This window comes from Pongo abelii, chromosome 7 (assembly GCF_028885655.2).
Source record: "Pongo abelii isolate AG06213 chromosome 7, NHGRI_mPonAbe1-v2.0_pri, whole genome shotgun sequence".
NCBI classification, from domain to species: Eukaryota; Metazoa; Chordata; class Mammalia; order Primates; family Hominidae; genus Pongo; species Pongo abelii.
The window spans coordinates 26,554,998-26,571,523 of NC_071992.2; positions in this window are offsets into that span (position 1 = coordinate 26,554,998).

Consider the following 16,526-nt stretch of genomic DNA (forward strand, 5'->3'; position numbering starts at 1 on the left):
CATTTTTTATTTGTACAAACTTGAGGCCAAGGCATCAATGTTGACTGATCAGGAATCCTATGTTTGGTGAGAGTATGTATTTCCTTGCTGGTGGTCATGTATGTCAGGGTCCATAAACATAACACTTTAAGGCCTAATCGCTTTTGTAACAAGTATAACCCCATGGAATTCAAGTTCATTATTTTTCAGAAGACAATCCAAACTCTTTAGCATTCCACCCTTTCTTAATTTCAACAGCTTCATGGCTTTGGCAGATCCATTAGACACCAGTTAATGGAAATGCCTAAAAATCTCATTTCAAGAAGGTGGTCAGGCATAGTAAAAATGATCATCAAATTTATTCAAATTGCATTGCATGTCCATATATCACACTCATTATTTTATTTACTCAACTCTTATAATAGTAACAACTTACTATGTACTAGGCACCACTTTTAAGTGTTTCATATATATTATTAACTTTGACAATCATAAGCCTATAAAGCGTGACCATTATTATCTTTCGTTTTATGAATCAGGAAACCAAGGCACAGAGAGGTTAAACAACATTTCCAAATCACTCTCCTGCAAGGAGTAGGGCTAGGATTTGAAGCCAGGAAAACTAGGTCCAAAGTCCACACCGTCAACCACTACTCTCTACTGGCTTATGTGTGTTAGTGTTTGAGATGCAAAATGAAAACAGAAACAAATACAAAAATTGAACTTCAAAGTAACTGATATGTCTTTTTCTCTTTGTTTATCCATATGATTAACTCCTCATGTTTTCAAGCTCATCTAACGTAAATGCTGCTTTACCCTCAGAGAGAAATAATCTTTACTTCCTTTGTGTTCCCACAAAACTTGTACATTCTTCTAATCATAGCACTTTCCACAACTGTTCATAATTTTGGTTTGTCTCTTTCTTTCCCTACTGAGCATACGGTTTTTTTATTGTAGAAACTGTGAGTTCATGCTCCTAGTATCTAGCACGGAGGAACACAGGAAGGAGGGAGGGAGGGAGGGAAATAGGAGAAAGGAATGAGGGAAGGAATGAGGGAAGAAAAGGGGGAAGAGACGATGGATTTGATTCTTCTTTTCCCCATATTACACACTGTTCTTAAATATACATAGTATTCAGGAGTTCTTGCCATTTCTCCGTTTAGATGATTTATATTTGAAGAGGCTAATTCAGTGCTGTAAATTTAGAATCAATGCATGAAAACATTTGTTAAAGTGAAAGTGAGAGAGAGAGAGAGAGACAGAGAGACAGACAGGGACAGACAGGCACCGATCTGGAAGGAAGAGGAAGAAGAGAATAAAATAAGGGAACAGGCAAGGAGTTTTGAGGATACTTTGAAACTGCCTAGCCAAAGAAAGGAAAGATGGCTCCTTTTCTCCACTTTTGTCCAAAGGAGATACTTAGCTGATTAAAACAGGAACTGGTTCACTTCCAAGATACTGCATCGCTCTCTATTAACTTTTACCCTAGCTACAGATTGAGGTATGCAAACATTTCACTTGTTCAAATACCTCATGTCCTAGAGACAGACGTCAATTGCAATTAATTTCACCCTTTTGCTGACTACAGCTATGATCCCTCTGCCCTTCACCTGTCTTGCTCTTTTCTTTCCATTTGCAAATTTCACTGACCTAATCAACAAAACCATGCAATATAGCCTTAAATTTCCATTTTCTCTGTACTCACAAGCATCATCTCTTCTCCAAACAAAAATTCTGGCCATCTCTACTTCTAAACATCTTACCCAATGGTGCCAAGAAATTACTGTATTTTATTTCTCCTTCATCTAAAACATAGTCAGCTGCAGCAACCTGCAGCTGCCTCACCCACGATACTACTTGTGCATCTGTTTAATGTGCTGCCAAATTCTCTTCTAGCTGTATATTTAAGCAATATTTTCTACTTTGAGAGTTTTTTCAGCTGGGCCAAAGGTTTGTTTAACTTTCCTATAAATGTCATTCCAGTGGCTGAGATGGATTGGTTTGGAGGTACCCAGAGCCATTACCAGGCTGACCCAAGAGACCCAAGATTCTAGCAACAGAGCCCATGTCTTGGAGCTGGCAATACACAGCCTCTATGGATTTTACATAATGAAATGATGAAAGCTATTTAGTACTGCAGTATATTTCATGCATTAATCTAATAGCATTTTTAAAGCCAATTCCCTACTCTTGTCTCCAAAGAAAAGCCATCTGCACCAAACCAGAATAATTTATTAAAGACTTATGAAAAACCAGAGGTGTATTTTCTCTCCTTTATGATTTCACTTGGTTTTATTTTTTTCAGATCCATTTTCACCATATTTTTTCTATGTATGATTTTATTTTTCTGGTTTAATTGCCTCATGAACGTGACTTTAAAGTCCAAGAAACTGAGCTCTAAGAATTGAAAAAAAGAAAGCCCAACGTTTCCCTCTTTACCGTACTTCATACTAAAATGATGGGATAAAAAACATGGGTTTTAGAATTCAGCAACCTTCTTCTTAGATGAAGTCACTTAACCTTGATAAGACTTAGTTTTTTCATCTGTAAAATGAAAATGATAATACCTACTTTTCCAGGCTATGTGAGAATTAAATTCAATAATGAATATGTACAAAGTCTCTGGTGTCAGGCACATACGCAATTCTGTATCAATGAAAGCTGATACTGAAGAACACATGGGTCTCAGATAATTTTTGAAACTCTCTTCTCTCTGATTACTGCTTTAACATCTCAGAGAGTCATTAGGGAGGGGAGGAGAAAGGACGCAGGGCACCAAACATCACAGCAGTTTAGTAATATGATAGTTGCCCAGTCTGGAATAATTTATCCCTTCTGGACTGTCCAGGTGGTCACTCCAGCAGCAGGTCAGCTGGACTGCACTAGGGGAGCCTTGGCAAGGCAGATGGTGGGAGAGGGGAGAAAAGCTGGTGAATTGAGGAACAAGTTAGGCTTTTTCAATGAGGCTTCTCTTTCAACTAGCTATAGAACACTTCTTTAAGCTGGGTTAGAGCAGTATGTGGGTCTCCAAAGACTTTTTTTAAAAATATGTTTATTTTTTTTCACCTTAGTATAAAACTAACCTTAGTTTTCTAAATTCATTTTCACCATGTTTGGGGCTCTAGAATTTTCATTTAAAAAGTCATCAAAGTTTCAGCCTCTCCAATATCTGTTGCGTATATTTCTTAAATATCAGACAATTTAATTTAGAATATACTAAAAACAACAAAGATAGTTGAAGTTCATTCCCACCTGGTTTTACACTCATAGGCCATAGTATGTCAGGCATCTGACACTGAATTCCTCTAAGAAGGTGAAGTCAGTGTCTCCTCCTTACTGCACTCTGCTTATAATTGTGGTTATGTGTACCTTAATCATCTGACAGATGAAATGTATCTTGAAAGCAGGGCTCATTTCTAATTTACTTGATCAGCCTTCAATCTCTTTACAGTACCATGCAAAGTACAATGAATGCTTGAAATGAATTTTAATTACTCAGAACATGGAAGTGAGATGTCAGCCTGACCAAATTTACGTACTCTTATAACCATGTTGGCAATCTGTGCTCTACTTACGAAAAAATTGAGGAGCTATGAGGTTGCACCTGTTTCCCCCACTTAATTTCCTTACTTCTGCTATAAGCAAAAGCCAAAAAAAAATAATCCATTACCTCCATGACCTCACTTCTGCTAAGAGGAAGAAATCCAGTTTAACCTCTTCATTAAACATTCTAGCACCCAATGTAGTGCAGTGTATTAACCATAACCTTTGTGGGCAGACAGATCAGATTACAAAGGGGGCTCTGTGTGAACTTAGATTAGTGACAAAATCATCTAAGCTTTGGCTTTCTCATCTGAAACAGGAGAAAAGCAGCAATGCCTCCAGCACAAATTGGTGGCATTAAATATGTAAAACACACATGCATAAGGGATTCAATATGAGTTAGCTTTCCTTTCACTTTTTGTAAGGCTTTGGCAAATAAGTATGGGAAGTAATGTTCAAATTCTCTAGTAGTCAGAGAAATGTAAAATAAAACCACCCTTTAGGTCCATTATAAAATACCAAATGTTGGCAAGGAGTATTTAGACAGGAATCTTGTACGCTACCTGGGAGAGAGTAGACTGGAGCAGCCATTTGGGAAATCAACCTGTCAATCATTGTGAAATTGAGTTTGCATAGCTATGAACAACCTGACATCCCAACCCTCCTAACATGTCCCAGGGAAATTCTCATACAAGTCTACAAAGAAACTGAAATGAGAAGAATTATTGCAGTGTTGCTTATTATAGTAGGGAATTGAAGTTAAGCTGAGCGCCTATCACTGAATAAGTTGTAGTGGATGCCTTCTGTAGAGTTCAGTGCAAAACCATTGAAAGAAACAAACTAGATGTATGTACAGCACATAATCTATTGTAAGAAAAAGAAACTGACAGGTATCCTTTACATAAATGAAAGACACATGCAAAACAGCACTGATATTTTGCAAGGACGCATACAAATTCAAGGTCATGTATAAAAGACTTTAGAGCATGTGGCCACAGGGAGGAAATGGGAGCAGGCATTTCATTGTGAAGGGAGACAAATTTTTAGAAGTCCATTATACAGACCTGTGATGATGACAGTATGTCATGAACTGAGGGGGATGACAAATTCAAATCTCTGCACCTCGAGTTCAACAAACAAAAGTGGAAAAAAAAAGGAATAAAAAAGACGTGTATTGAGAGGGTGGGATTGTGGTTGTGTGTATACATATGTGTGTATGAGCTACTATATTCATGAACACTTTTCTAGGAATATACAAAACAAACTAAATGTTGGTGACTTTTGGAAAGAGGAATTGGAGATTAACAGAGAGGGAAAGAGGAACTTTTTGTTACTTTTGCATTGTTAGAATTTTTACCTTATGTCTATGTAACATCTATTTAAATATTTGGCTTTTTAAATTAACTTCTGCTCTCTACTCTTCCAATTTCACCTTCAATCATTTATTCCCACATTGGTATTGGAATCGTTCTAAAATGTGCATGTGATCCTATTAAGTTTCTACTTAAAAACCTTCTGGCAGCTCCCATTGCCCGTAAAACAACATCTAAACTCCTAGCATGGCATGAAAGGCCCTTTGCAGTCTGCTCAAAGCTTTCTAAACTTGAGCCAATCTAAGTCCATGAGACCTTTACTTTTGGAAAATCAGATACTCACCTGTTTTTATACTGCCAGGTACCATCACATTCTAAATTTTTGCTCATGCTTGTTCTCTGCCCAGAATGCTATCCCCTGATTTTACTGTCAGATGAATTCCTACATATCCATCAATGCCTACAACATATCTTCTCTTTCATGAATTTCTCTCTGGCTCCCTGATTTCTTGACCAGGCATTATGACCTGCTGCTCCCACATCTATTTCTCTGTCACACTTTTAACAAGCTTCAGCTAAAGCCAAGCCTCAATGACCTGGGGTTATTTGTTGCCATGTCTGTTTCCCTGGCTAGAAAGTAAGGTTGTGTTTTTCTCCAAATGTTGAAATCCCACTACCTTGCAAGGTAGAGTTCAATGCAAAACCATTGAAAGAAACCAACTAGATGTATATATACAGCACATAGTCTGTTGTAAGAAAAAGGGCCTGACACACACACAATGGATACAAAATAACTGTTTGTTGAATTACATTGGAAATTATCTCCTCAGGTTATGCCATTAAATGAACTGTAAAACCATCCACCTGAGCCAAAAATAGAGAAAAGCCAAGAGTTATATCCTAAGTTTAAATTTTAAAAGGCTTTGATGAGGCTCACACGTTTGGGGGAAAATATAAGTATAGACTCACTTATCCCTGCTCCTCTCCTCTAAATACAGTTAAACATTCTGTAAATAATCAAACAATAACAAAAGTCCTCTGAAAGATTGAAGCAGGGAGGCAGACTTCCTAGAGACCTCAGGACTTGAAGAATGATATGGGAGTGAGATCCCTGGGTTTTCTTTTTATCTGCCCTGTATCCCAGACTGGGGGCTAGAGAGGTCTTCCCAGACCTCCAACAGTCAGAGACCAGAAGAAGAGCCCAAAGAATGGGAAAAGGGGCAACTCAGCAGGGCAGAAATCTTTTTAACAAAACTAGTCCTATGCTAGGCAAGTACCTTGAATGACCACCTGTGCCCATGGCTACAGCACTGACAGAGACTGAGTCGGGAGTCTCATCTCCTGATTGTCACCTCACGATAGTGGATAGGCCAGGCTAAGCCCCTTGCTCCCATACTGGTAGTGCAAGTAGAAACCAGGCAGGGGATTTGACATCCCACTTCCAAACCCCCAAGAACAGCAGGAGACCAAGTGCAGCACCCCACTTTCTCTAACTTACTATTGGAGACAGACAGGAAAGGGTGGACTCCCAATCCCGCCCAGGAGTAGCAGGCAGCATCCATCACCCACCAGACGAAAGGGCTGGGTGAGGATCTTCGAGAAGAGACAGCTGGAGAAAGGATTCCTAAATCTGTATAGGAAGGCCTAATAAGTCAAACCTGCAACTCTCCAGAATTAACAAGCCAAAAAGTTTGAGAACCAAACTATGGCATGGAATTCCACTCAGATTTTCAGAATGGCCTCTAAGGAGCACAAATATGAAGTAGAACCAATTTGGACTGCAAGAGCTGTGAACACGTGTTATTGGTATTACACTCCACAAAAGCAGGACAGGACACATGTTCTAAACCTAGACAAAGTAACATTTGGCTAAAATAGCAGATAGAAAATACAAAGAACTAAGAAGATCACAATTTGACTGAGAAAAGACAATTAACAGATACCAAAACATTGATATACTGAAATTATCTAACAAAGATTTTAAAGTATCCATTGTAAAAATACTTCAATAAGCAGTTACAAATTATCTTGAAACAAAAAAGAGAAAATGTCAACAATAGACATTATAGTAAAAAAGGAACCAAATAGAAAGTACAGACCTGGAAAATATAATAACTGAATTTTTTAATTTACCAGAGGGACTCAGCCATAAATACTGTCATCATTGGCAAGGTAAAGCATCACTGAACTAGAGGACAGATCAATAGAATATATCCAATTGGAACAACAGAAAAGAGACTGATAGAAAATAATGAAACAGAGTTTCAGAGACCTGTCAGACAGTCACAAAAAAATTAACATTTATGTCATCAGAGTCACAGAACAACAGGGGAAAAAGTGTGGAGCTGAAAAATATTCACAGAACTAATGACTGAAGATTTCCCAAATTTATGATATACCTAAACCTACAAATTCAAGAAATTGAGAAAAATCTCAAACTACTTTCGCTCAAAGAAATTAGTACCAAGACATATCACAATCAAACTTCTAAAAATAAATACAAAGAAAAACCTTGAACGTAGCTGGAAAGAAGCAACACATGAGGGAGAACACTGATGTGAATGACTGTGGATTTTTAAGGTGAAACCATGAAGCCAAAAGGAATTGGCACATTTTTCAAATGCTAATATAAAAGAATGGCTAACTTTGAGCTCTATAGCCAACAAAATTATTCTTCAGCAATGAAGGAGAAATAAACACTTCTCAGATAAAAGAAAACTGTTGGGGAAAAGCTGAGTGTTGGGAGAAGCTGAGGCAGGTCTTACACGTCTGACATAATGTAAAAGAGTCTTGGAACATGTCCGGGGTCCAGGATCTAAAACCCCTTGTGGCCTCTGGAACACTAAGTTCTGTGCTAAAGGGTGGAAGGCTACCCTGACACACCATAATCTAAGCCCAGGGCATAAAACCCCTCGTGGCTTGGATAGAATCCAGGGCTCGTGGCTCTGGAACTTGTCTAGACTCGCTGGCTCCTTGCTCCTTGCTCTCCCAGGATTGAATGTATCTTGAGTTAGAAGAACCTGCTCTCCATTCATCTCAAGTAGCAGAGCAAATTCTAAACCATCGCAGCTGTAAATCATGTGCTTAGTGCAACACGTCCTTTTGACCTCCACATTCTCACCACGTGTTTCTCTGTTGGATTAACAATAAATAGCATGGGCTCCCAGAGCTTGGGGTCTTCACAGCCTCCACGATTGCGATGGCCCCCTGGTGCCCACCTTTCTCTCTCAAGCTGTCTTTTCTCAATCCTTTGACTCTGCCGGACTTTGTCACTCCCACGACCTGGTGTTGGGTCTGATCACCCCAACAGAAAACTAAGAAAATTTGTAGTCAGCAAACCTACCCTAAGAGAAGGGCTAAAGAAAATTCTCCAAACAGTATTTTAGGATAACAGAAAGAGACTTGGAAAAATTCAAAAAAGGAAAAGATATCAATGGAATGAGTAAAAATGGGGATAAATAAAACATGTCCTCCTTCCCCTCTTGAGTTTTTAAAGCTATTTTGATGGTTGGGAAAAATATAATATCTTCCAATGTGGTGCTCAACGTACTTATGGAAATACTCAAGGCAACTGTATTTTTAAAGGGAGGAGGGTAAAGTATGGAAACGAAAGTATGATTTCCATGCTTCACTCAAGGTGCTATTAGTAAAACTTTATTATAAGTAGGCAGTGATAAGTTACACATGTATATTGTAATATCTAGAACAACCACTAAGAAAACAATATCAAAAGACATATTCCAAAACACTCTTAATAAATCAAAATAGATTCTTAAACTCAAGAAAACCAAAGGAAGTCAAGAAAAGGGTATCAGAGAAATAAGTAGAGGGAACACACACAAAAATGAATAAAATGGCATGCTTACACCTTAGCATGTCAATAATTACTTTAAATGTAAATAATTTATTTTTATTTTTTATTTTTTATTTTATTGTATTTATTTTGTTTTTGAGCAGAGTCTCGCTCTGTCACCCAGGCTGGAGTGCAGTGGTACCATCTGAGCTCACTGCAACCTCTGCCTCCCAGGTTCAAGTGATTCTCCTGCCTCAGCATCCCAAGAAGCTGGGACTACAGGCGCCTGCTACCACACCCAGCTAATTTTTGTATTTTTAGTAGAGATGGGGTATCCTCATGTTGACCAGGCTGGTCTCGAACTCCTGACCTCATGTGATCCACCCGCCTTGGCCTCCTAAAGTGCTGGCATTACAGGCATGAGCCACCGCACCTGGCCCTAACTGTAAATAGTTTAAATGCACCAGTTACAAGACAGAGACTGTCAGAGTAAAAAGCATGCCCCGATTACATAATGTCTACAAGAAACTGACTTCAAACATAATGACACAAGCAGGTTGAAAGATAAAGGAGAGAAAAACATATCCCATATGACCATCAGTGAAAGAAACGGAGAGACTATATTAACAGCACATAAAATAGATTTCAGAGCAAAGAAAATTGCCAGAGACAAAAAGGAACATTATGCAATCATACAAAGGTCAATCTATATAGTATTCCTAACAGTGCATGCGTCAAACAGAGCATCAAAATACATGAAGCAGGCACTGATAGAACTGAAGTGAGCTGCGCGTGGTAGATCACACGATCACACCTGTAATCCTAGCACTTTAGGAAGCCGGGGCAGGCAAATCACCTGAGGTCAGGAGTTCCAGTCTAGTTCAGCCAACATGGAGAAACCTCATCTCTACCAAAAATACAAAAATTAGCTGGGCGTGGCAGCACACACCTGTAATCCCAGCTATTCAGGAGGCTGAGGCAGGAAAATCACTTGAATCCGGGAGGTAGATGTTGCAGTGAACCGAGATTGCACTACTGCACTCCAGCCTGGGTGACAGAGTGAAACTGTGTCTCCAAAAAAAATAAAATAAAAAAAAAACTGAAGTGAAAAAAACGACTTTGATGAAGGCTCTCAACTAATGATTGAGGATCAAATCCTAGAAAGAGTAGAGGAAACCAACAGCAATCTCTCACAAATTCCTCCTTGGAAGACAACCTTCTGTGTTAAGGGCAAAATGCTTTGTAAGGATTTACTAATCTCCTGGATCAAATTAAAAAAAAAAAAAAGAGTGGTTCCCCTAAATTAGAAGTATGTTCATAATGATAGAGCAAATAACCTCCTATGCCAGATATCAGTATGTCACAAAAAATTGTACTGTATTAATATTTAAATAGATGGATAAATGTTGATTGATAACCCAAGAGCACTGCCACTTTTAAAAAATAAATGAATGGGCATAAAAATGTTATGAAAACTTAGTCTCTGAGCTAGCATTCAAGCGCCTGGATCCTTATTCTTTTGTCTCAACCCATCCCTTTATCTGAACCGGCAGCCACCAGGAGCTACCTGTTGCAAAATAGTATTTTTCTTGGCTCCAGCCTCTCTTGGTTAGATTTGGCTTTTGACAATAGCTTTATTTGATGTATTGGTTACGGTTGCTATTGTTCATATAATCAAAATGAACTTCTACTTCTGGCTAAGATATGATAACAGGGACCAGATTTACTGTCTCACCTGAAAGAACATCAACAAGACCAAATATATAAAATGACAATTTTAAGAAAGTGTACATCAGGCAACAAAAGACAGTGTTGCCTGAGAGAAGAAGAACAAATCACATCAGACCTACAATTTCCCCAGGTTATTTCCTTGAGAGTCTCTGGACTCCAACACAGGGAAGGGAATCCAAGCAGAGGCCCCAGACTCAGTGAGTTAAGGAGACAGAACTAAATCTAAGGAGAGCAAGGCAATCAGACGTCTCAGGACAGCATATTAAAGAGGAGATGCTGCACAGAGTGACTTGGAGAACTGCAGAAGGTCCTGCTGGAATTAATGACATGCACAGCCATGAGAAAATGGCTGCTGGCCTGGAGAAACAACCCTCTGAAGGACTACTGAAAGCTGTACCTAGTGGTCACACAGGTCTAGAGATCGTTTCTGTTGTCATGAGATAGATTGGAAAACTTTATGTTTTATGGAGTGTTGGGTGGAACACTCAGAATCATTTTGCCTCAGGAGTGGGAAAAAGTACTGCCCTGATCCCACCTAACAAATCTTAAAAGCCAGATTCCAAATGATTAAAGTGTTTCCAAATAACTGCATGCTAAATCAAAAGTAAAGAATATTCACAGTAATACAAAAATATCCAGCAAAAAAGAAAGGAAAAATTCACAATGTTGGCACCCAATCAAAGGTCATTAGTCATGAAGAAGGCCAAAAAATATGACTCATATTGAGATGGCTAATAAGCTTGCCCCTCCCCGTCTCACCACTCATAACCATGGCAACTGACATTTACTGTTATCCAAAATTAACAAAATTGGTGTCTACAAGTTATGACTTCAATATTTTGTTTTTTTTATGATCTCTTTAGGAAACAGTGCTGAAGCCATTCACAGTCTTGCATTGCATAACAACATTTCAGTCAACAATGAATCTTATATACAGCTGTGAACCCATAAGATTATAATGAAGCTAAAAATTTCCAATGGCCTAGTGATGTAACTGTAGTGACTTCGTAGCTGTCGTGATGTTACAGTGCAATGCATTATTCATGTGCTTATGGTGATTCTGTTGTAAACAAACCTGCTGCATGCTGCCAGTAGTTTAAAAAGTTAAAAGAATAACAAATTCTAAAAATAGAAAAAAGCTTATACAATAAGGATATTAAAAAAGAAAATATTTTTGTACAACTGTACAATATGTTTGTGTTTTTAGCTGTATTATTACAAAAGAGTCAAAAGGTTTTAAAAAAACTATGAAGTAAATAAGTCACAGTAAGCTAAGGTTAATTTATTATTGAACAAAGAAAAAATATTTTTATACATTTAGTGTAGCCTAAGTGTAGTGTTTATAAAGTCTATAGTAGCATACGGCAATGTCTTAAGCCTTCACATTAACTCATCACTCACTCATAGACTCACCCAGAGCAACTTCTAGTCCTTCAGGCTCCATCCATGGTAGATGCCCTATACAGATGTACCAAATTTTTACCTTTTATATCTTATTTTTTACTATACCTTTTCTATGTTTAGATATGTTTAGATAACACAAATACCATCATTTTACAATTACCTATAGTATTCAATATAGTAGCCTGCTATACAGGTTTGTAGCCTAGGATCAATAGGCTATATGCCACATAGCCTAAGTGTATAGTAGGCTATATCATCTAGGTTTGTGAAAGTACACTTTATGATGTTCATACAATGATCAACTCGCCTAACAATGCATTTCTCAGAATGTATCCCCATCATGACTGTACTTCATAAGTGGTTGTAAGACTTACATTTTTCTGGTAGCAAGACCCCAACATTTCCTCAAGGTCAATGGTGGCTGTCAATTTAACCTCTACTTCAGCGTTTTAAAAAAAAATGCCAACACATATTTCCCCACCACTGGATAGAAGGTCAAAGTCTTATTCTTGTCAACTCCTAATCAGAAGATCTCAGCTTTGAGAGGCAAAAATTACAATACACTTGAGTGGTTCTGAGGCAGCAGCTTGTATTTGAAGAACCCCTGTAGGTAAGCACAAATTGAACAAGGAGAAATGAAATCTGTTCATGATTATGCTTACCTTGTCCAGCTATTGAGAATGGCCAAGAGGAAAGTCAATGCTGACCCTGTGTTCTGAAGACTGATAGTGTCAATAATCTGATTACCTCCTGCAAAAATTGTTTTTGCTGAAACAAGCTCTCAAGAATATGCAGAAAGGAGATCTTAGGTACTGCATTAGCTGAATGACTTGAAAGTACTCTATGACGATTTAATTTACCTCTTTGATTATGACATAAGATGTCAGCTTTCACTCTCCCTCTCCATGACCTTGAGCAAATCATGAACAATCTTTGAGTTTGTGTGAATAGAGGCAGAGCTGGAATACAATCTATTTTCCATGATATCCCTCAGAGAGAAAAAAATAAGATTGTGTATTCAGAGCTTTCCTTTGCCAAAAAGACCTCTGACAGATATATAATACATTATTGTTCTTGGAACCAACTGCAGCCTGCTGCCTTGTAAACGAAAGTGCTCAATCAATACTGTTGGTTGATAGATTGGTTCACCAACTGAAGGTGTCCATGTGAGAAATCTACACTAGAAAACAGCCCCCATTAAAACAGATTCAGCAGAACCTCCACCAAGTGTGCAGATGTAAATGTCTCCTCTCTTCTGAGTCAAGAGAGACATTGCAGGGACAAAGTAAGACATAGAGCAACAGTATGTCGAAAACCCAAGTCATCCTGGCAAAATAAGTAAATCCAGTGACATAAAAGGACAACAGAAACTAGTGGCATTAACAAATATTTATAAAGGGCAAAGTTCCATTTACAGGCACAGCTGGTTTTGTTGTGCTTTCCTTTGTAGCACTTTGCAGATATTGCTTTTACAAATTAAAGGTTTGTGGCAACCCTACAGCCAGCAAGTCTTTCAGCACCATCTCTCCAACAACGTGTGCTCACTTCATGCCTCCGTGTTATATTTTGGTAATTCTTGCAATATTTCAGCATTTTTGTTATGATTTCCTCTGTTATGGTAGTCTGTGATCAATAATTTTTGATATTACTATTGTATCTGCTTTAAGGCAGTATGAACTGTGCCCGTATAAGATGGCAAACTTAATAAATGCTATGTGTGTAAGCTCTGACTGCTCCACTGATGAGCTGTTTCCCCATCTCTCTCCCTCTCCTCAGGCCTCCCTATTTTCTGAGACACACCAATATTAAAATTAGACCAATTAATTACCCCTACAGTGGCACCTAAGAGTTCGAGTGAAAGGAAGAGTGAGTCCCTCACTTTAATCAAAAGCTAGAAATGGGCAAGGTATGGTGGCTCAAGCCTGTAGTCCCTGCACTTTGGGAGGTAGAGGGGGGAAGATCATTTGAGGAAGGAGTTTGAGACCAGCCTGGGCAACACACGAGACTCTGTCCCTATAAAAAATTAGAAATCAGCTGGGCATGGCGGTACATGCCTGTAGTCCCAGCTACTCAGGAGGCAGAGGTGGGGAGGCTCCCTTGAACCCAGGAGGTTGAGGCGGCTGTGAGCCGTGATTGTGCCATTCCACTCCAGCCTGGGCAACAGTACAAAATCCTGTCTTTAAAAAAAAAAAAAAAGCCAGAAATGGTTAAGCTTAGTTGAGAAGGCATGTCAATAGCCAAAGTAGGCCAAAAGCTAGGCTTTTTACACCAAAGAGTTAGCCAAATTGTGAATGCAAAGGCACAGCTCTTGAAGAAAATTAAATGTGCTACTCCAGCGAACACATGAATGATAAGAAAGCAAAACAGCCTGTTGCTGATATAAAGAAAGTTTTGGTGGTCTGGATAGAAGATCAAACCAGCCAAAAAAATTTTTTAAGCCAAAGTGTAAACCAGAGCAAAGTCCTAACTCTTTTCAATTCTGTTAAGTCTGAGAAAGGTAAAGGAGCTGCAAAAGAAAAGTTTGAAGCTAACAGAGGTTTGTGCATGAGTTCTAAGGAAACGAGCCATCTCTGTAACATAAAAGTTCAAGTTGAAGCAGCAAATGCTGATATAGAAGCTGCAGCAGGTTATGCAGAAGATCTAGCTGAGATCATTGATGAAGGGGGCCACATTAAATGACCAATTTTCAATACAGACAAAACAGCCTTCCATTGGAAGAAGATGCCATCTAGGACTTTCACAGCTAGAGAGAAGTCGAGGCCTGGCTTCAAAGTTTTCAAGGACAGGCTGACTTTTGTTAGGGGCTAATACAGCTGGTGAATTCAAATTGAAACCAATGCTCATTTATCATTCTGAAAATCCTAGGTTCCTTAAGAATGCTGCTAAATCTATTCTGGCTATGCTGTTATAATCGTAAAACAAAGTGTGGATGGCAGCCCATCAGTTTGTGGCATGGTTTACTGAATATTTTTGGCCCACTGTTGAGACTTACTCCTCAGGAAAAAAAAATAATAATTTTTTTTTCAAACTATGACTGCTCATTGATAATGCATCTAGGTACCAAAGAGCTCTGATGGAGATGTACAAGCAGATTAATGTTTTCACACCTGCTAACACAGTATCCACAAATCTACAGTATCTACAACCCATGGATTAAGGAGTAATTGTGATTTTCAAGTCTTATTATTTGTGATTCCTGTGATGGATCTGAGCAAAATCAATTGAAAACCTTCTGGAAAGGATTTACCATTCTAGATGCCATTAAGAACTTTCATCATTCATGGGAGGAGGTGAAAATATCTACATGAACAGGAGTTTGGAAGAAGTTGATTCCAACCCTCACGAGTGACTCTGAGGGGTTCAAGATTTCTGTGAAGGAAGTAGCTGCAGATGTGGTGGAAACCGCAAGAAAACTAGAATTAAAAGTGGAAGCTGAAGATATGATTGAATTGCTGCAATGTCATGATAAAACTTGGAAAGATGAGAAGTTGCTTCCTATGGATGAGCAAAGAAAGTGATTTCTTGAGATGGAATCTACTCCTGGTAAAGCTGCTGTGAACATTATTGGAATGACGTCAAAGGGTTTAGAATATTACATAAACGTAGTTGATAAAGCAGCTGCAGGGTTTGAGAGGACTGACTTTAATTTGAAAGAAGTTCTACTATAGATAAAATGTTATCAAACAGCATTACATGATACAGAGAAACCTTTCATAAAATAAACAGTTTGTCAATGTAGCATACTTCATTGTTGTATAGAGGTTCTAAGATACTGCTATACCTTCTAACCTTCAGCAATCACAACCCTAATCAGTCAGCTGCCATCAACATTGAGGCAAGACCCTCCATCAGCAACACATTTACAATTTGCTGAAGTCTCAGGTGACTACTAGCATTTTTTAAGCAATCAGGTATATTTTAGTTAAGGTATGTACTTTAACTTTTTAGACTAATGCTATTGCACACTTAATAGACTACAGTATAGTATAAACATAAGTTTTATATGCACCAGGAAAGCAAAGGTTTTTTTTATTTTGTAAAATTTCTACTATTTGTAATTAACAGATAAAGTTGTATGTATTTATCATGTGTAATGTGATTTATTGAAGTATATATACATTGTAGAATGACTAAATCTAGATTTCACATGACTCACTTTATTGTGATAGCCTCTTCGTTGTGGTGCTCTGGAAATGAACCCACAATGTCTCCAATGTATGCCTGTACTAGGAAGAATTCAGGACTCCAATAAAAGATACCATGTAAGTGGAATATTTCTGTGATCTAATTCACCTAAACTCATAGGAATCATTACCCACTTAGCATATGGTAGTTTGCTTTAATAGTTCTGTTTGTTCTAGAAAAATATAATACAGAATTTTGCTAGACTCAGAGCCTAAGAGTTTCAGCAAAACACCATCCTTCCTTTCCATGTATGTCTCTTGTGAGCCGTAGTTCATTAAGCCCAATGTAATAAGGAAGCTATAGACCTGATCATTTTAAAAGTTTGAATGAGAGTTTTAGAAACTATTCTCTAGGTTATATTGTTATCCCCACCAGAGTCAGAGAAGCTTGTTTGGTTACACTGTCATGATACCTACATTGCAATGTTTTAGGACCACCTGCATCCCAAAAATCTCTCTCTCCCACCTGTACACATTCTTCTACAATCCTGTCTGTCCCTGACACAATTAGTCACATTTCTCAGGACCTTTGGGAGGTACATATATTAATATTTCCAATAATATTAGTTGCATGATTTA